The sequence below is a fragment of the Cyprinodon tularosa genome, unplaced genomic scaffold, assembly GCF_016077235.1.
Source record: "Cyprinodon tularosa strain WSP-4 unplaced genomic scaffold, ASM1607723v1 ctg189, whole genome shotgun sequence".
Classification (NCBI taxonomy): domain Eukaryota; kingdom Metazoa; phylum Chordata; class Actinopteri; order Cyprinodontiformes; family Cyprinodontidae; genus Cyprinodon; species Cyprinodon tularosa.
In genome coordinates this window covers 1,200,610-1,205,947 of record NW_024038669.1, presented here as the reverse complement: position 1 = coordinate 1,205,947, position 5,338 = coordinate 1,200,610, and positions in this window count along the sequence as shown.

Here is a 5,338-nt window from a genome sequence, read left to right as displayed (position 1 = left end):
TAAAAACACATAAAAACAACATAATAAAATCAATCATAAACTAGACTATAGAATAACAGTTATAATTCTGTGTGCAAGCGGTTTTCAATAGTGATTTAAAATGCTGTAGCGGAATAAGAGTCCGTAATTGCAGGGAGTTTTGAATATTGTGCCACGACCATGGTGCTGCAGAGGAAAATGATGTTTTGCCAAGGTTTGTGTTGATCCTGGGAATAGTGAAAAGAACACGACTTGAAGAGCGTGAGTTGTAACCACTGTTAGCTACAGACATGAGGTGACACAGGTATGGAGGGAGTTTACCCAGGATGGCCTTGTAAATAAAAGTAAGCCAATGATGTTGTCTTCTGAGGCTTAGGGAGGGCCATGAAACCAGAGCATACAGTTCACAATGATGAGTCCTGAAGGCAGAGTTGGTGATGAAACGTAAAGCAAAGTGATAAACTATGTCCAGAGAGTGGAGAGCTGAGGAGGCAGCATTCATATATATGATGTCTCCATAGTCCAGAACAGGAAGGAAGGTGGTCTGAACAAGTCTTTTCCTCACTGAGGGAATCAAAGAGGATTTTTGTCTGTAGTAAAAGCCGAGCAGGGCTTTCAGCTTTTTTAACATATTATTTAAATGTGTTGTGAAAGACAATTTGTCGTCTATCCAGATACCCAGGTACTTATAACAGGACACAATCTCAATTGCTTCTCCACTTGAGGTCTTAATGCCGTGATGCTGTGAGTTTTGGGAGCGAGCTTTAGAGAATATCATGAATTTTGTCTTTTTTTACATTTACACTGCAAAAAATATAAATCTCAATAAGTTATTTTTTCTTAAAATAAGTGTGTTTTTCCTTGATTTGAGGAGGTAAGTAAGACACTTTGCCAATGGAACAAGACAATTTCCTTTTAAAATAAGAAAAAACTATTTTATCGTCTTATTTCAAGTAAATATTATCTAACTATCTTATTTTAAGAGTGAAAATACTCATTCCATTGGCAAATCATCTTATTTACCTGCTCAAATTAAGGCTAAATATACTTAATTTAAGCAATTTTTTACTTATTTCTGGATTGTTTTTGCAGTGTAGGACCAACTTCAGCTGATTTAGGGAGACCTGAAGTTGATGGAAAGCAGACTGAAGATAATTCAAGGCATTGTTAACTGAAGATGCCATTGAATATATTATGGTGTCATCAGCATAGAGGTGAAATTTAACAGATTTCAAGTTATTTCCAATGTCATTTATAAAAATAGTGAACAGGGCAGGTGCCAAAATTGAACCTTGAGGAACTCCAAGAATGTAGACAGACAGGTAAATTGAGAACCTTGCTCAGTTTTCTCTTTACCACAATAGACCGGCGCATTGTCTGCATTACAGCAGCAGCCTCACCGACCCGTCTATCGATCTCCCGCTCCTTCCTCCTCTCGTTAAAGAACAGGACCCCAAGATACTGAAACTCCTCCACTTCTGGCTGTAACTTACTTCCAACCTGAAGGGGACAAGTCACCTTATTCTTGTTGAGATGTAAAAGTTTCTCAGGGATTGTTTAGAAAGTCTAGTTTAAAGGGAAAAACAATATCAAGGAGCTACAGTAAAAGAAACAAACCAAAAGATACAGTAAGAGTGGGGTGTAAATGGTGGACATATAAATTAGCCTCGCATACATTCTTCTGTTTCTTTTTTATGTTGTCTTGTTTTGTTCCAGAAAATCTTACCAGGTCTGTCATATTTATTCTTTTTTAATGATGATTTCATTCTTTAAAGGAGGAAAGTTATCCAAACCAACCTGGCCCTGATGTGAAGACTAACTGCCCCCTAAACGTTCCACCATTGGCAGAAAGAACTGGCATTGAGCGTTAGCAATAACCGCTAATGAGTCTTTCTCATCGCTGCGGAGGAGTTCTGGCCTTAAGATGTTTTTAGCTCCATAGTTTCTCCATTTGCACATATTGGCTCCAACTTCAAATCTTTCCAGCCTGAAAAGTGTTACTATGTTTTTGTGGTTTCCTTTTTTGTTTTTTTCCGTTTGGATACAATGGGATTTCTTTTTATGTTTTGGCCCACTTCATGTTGTCATACAGGTACTTTCCAGGTGCTAATCAGACTAAAAAAGATAAATCTTCATTTATTATTAACAAGTAACAGAAAATGCTCAATTTCTGCTGTGGATAAAGATGTAGGTATTCTCATCATATCGCTCATTTTCTGTCAGTCTTTCTAGGTTGAAATATCAGTTATTTAAAGCAGTGTTTATTTTAAAGACTGCTTGTTTCTATTTACTCTGGTATTCTTGGATATCCATCCATTTATCTTCCTCCGCTTATCCGGGGTCGGGCCACTTCTTCCAGCTCTTCAGGAGGAACCCCAAGGCGTTTCCAGGCCAGAAACATAGTCTCTCCAGCGTGTCCTGGGTCTTCCCCGGGGCCTCCCCCCGGTGGGACGTGCCCAGAACACCTCACCAGGGAGGCGTCCAGGAGGCATCCTAACCAGATGCCCGAGCCATCTCAACTGGCTCCTCTCCATGTGGAGGAGCAGCGGCTCTACTTCGAGTCCCTCCCGAATGACCCCTATCTCTAAGGGAGAGCCCAGCCACCCTACGGAGGAAACCCATTCCAGCCGCTTGTATCCGTGATCTCGTTCTTTCGGTCATGACCCAGAGTTCATGACCATAGATGAGGGTAGGAACGTAGACCGACCGGTAAATCGAGAGCTTTGCTTTTTGACTCAGCTCTCTCTTCACCACGACTCTTGGATATTACATTTATTTTAATAATCTGGTCAAATGTCGAACCTCTATTTTCAACCTCTGTTAAAATGGAATATCACCATTATATCATCATTATACATCCCATAATAAGCACATTCAGGTGTTAAAACATCTTCTCTTTAAAGGCTTGTGTATTCAGGACACCTTTCATATTTTTTTAAAGGTTGTTTTGGACATTATTTGATCAGCTGTATAGATTTCTTTGAAACTGTGCTCCATATACAGTAGAAGTAGAATGGATAACTTTAAAGGTCCAAACCTTATAAATGCATTTTATTAATAGTTTTTATTCAGAAATTTATACAAATTTAAAGGGACAGTGTGTAAGTTTTACCATCACAAGAGAAAAACAAACAACAGACTGGTGCCTCCCTGTCAAGTTTAAGGGACACACTACGGAAGCCATGGAGTGACATATTACTCTGAAGGGAGAGGACACATCAGCCTCCGTTACTCTTTTTAAAATCGGCTAATGTTGAAACAGGTGCAACAGTTCTATTTTGGTCACAACCTGGCATAACAGCAGCCGATAACTGTTGGATAAATATTGGAGCTTGTCTAGTGTAAGCTAACAAACAAGCTACCCGTCTTTACCAGCAGGACAGAGCCAGCTTTATCACCCTTGATATATCGGCTGAAATATATCATGAAAAACATGGAAACTCTCTCAGAAAACAGAGATCAAAGGAGCTAATGGCCGCCTGCTTGTATGACTTTTGTGAATAAAACAGGAGCTGATAATGAGATTTGTTTTTCTTGCCTCTCACTGAAAAAGAGTATGGATGGTCCATAGTTGCCGCATACAATGCTGAATTGAATTACATTGCAACAAGAACACCTTTTCAGATACAGGTTAAACACGTATGGTTGACAAGTTCGTCCCCTTTGGCTAAACTGGCAACATGTATTTTTTTAAGGCAATACCTGATTTTTGCTAATCAAAGGACACATTTTATCCACTGTCCCTTTAAGTTTTTAAGATTTAAAGGAGAAGTCCGGTCATATTCAGAATTCAAATTTCTGAAAGTACTTGAAATATGAAATTGTCACATACCGTTCAGTAAATGATAAGTGTTTTTAATTAAGAGTGGGTTTTATTTGAATGTGCTTTACTGGAGGCATAGCCTCGGGAGACCATCCTGATCTCGTGAGCTTTCAAGATTTCACTCGCAGATCAGTCTGGAGACTCTCCGTTGAAGAAAATTTGGAGCCGTTCACCAAACGAACGTCCAATCAGCGTAGGCTTTGAGGCGGGTTGAGGTGTGACGCAACGAGAAGCGCGACAGTTCAGTCTAAAGAACATGGCGGCTTCAGCCGATGAAACTAGCGTTAGCGTGGCTATCGAGCAAGTTTTATCGGAATTACAGAGTATTTCTTCACTGAAAGAAGAGCAGAACACTGCTCTGGAGGCTTTTCTCAGAGGAAAAGATGTTTTTGCTCTTCTCCCGACTGGTTTCGGCAAGAGTTTGATCTATCAATTGGCTTGTGCCTGGCTTGTGGTTGTGTTTTCGTCGTCGCTCTGTTAGTACGTCATATGCTTCGTTGATCTGATTGGTTTATTTGGCCCGTCTATCACCAACATAGGCCAATCAGCTAACCAGTATTTTCGCCCCTTCCCAAAATTACTTCAACAGAAGGTTTCCAGATGGATATGCGGAGCAAATCCAGCTGGCGGAGTCAGGTTACTGGAGGCATCCATGTTTGTCAAAGAACACTACTGCCACCTACTGGTTTGTGACGTCACGGTGCGGTATCGGTTGTTGATCAAGTCCCAGTGCTGTATCTGGTGTTTGTCACAACGCGCTATTATCCAAGTCATCTTGAAAACATTCTTCCAAATGTTGGCTACATATTACGGGTTTTTTCTCTGGCCAGAAGTTCGATGGCAAATCCTCCCTCTTCAAGTTGGCAATCCAACGACCAACCCATCCGTGGAGGACCATGAATAAGAAAGGTGAAATAACAATCTTTTTTTTTCACTTTTACCCGATGTATTACAACATCCAACTGACATGCACGTGGGCATTGCTACTTTAACTATAGCTCTGGCGAATTTCAATGGTGAAGTCTACAATAATTGTTGTTGATTGCAGATGTGTCTCATAGTTCCCATTGATTTTGCTTGTAAAGTGGGGAGAATAATGCTTAATTCATTAAATCACCACAAACATATTAGTTTTAGGTATAAATAATGATCCATTGATTATTCCTTGCTGACCAGACTTTTCCTTTAAAGTTCTTCTAAGGAGAAACATGTTAACAGTAATGATTTCTGCATCAAGCCCTCAGCGTTGGTGCAGTTAGTTCATAATCTGTGGGTACAAATCCATCCTGTCATAACAACAATTTGGTATTTCTGCATGCTTTCCCAGTTTATACATCATGCATATGTGTTCAGTGAGGTAAATTTTACATTAGTTCCCTTTCTGAAAGGCCGGGCTGTAGTCTCCATACCTCGGGGGGGGGGGGGAAATGTCCGATCCGGAAGCTTTCCCCGCCATGTGAGGCGCAATAAAAAAGCCCCCACTTACTCTCCTCCCTCCCCCCTCTCAACCAGCGACATGGTATTTGCACTGCTGAG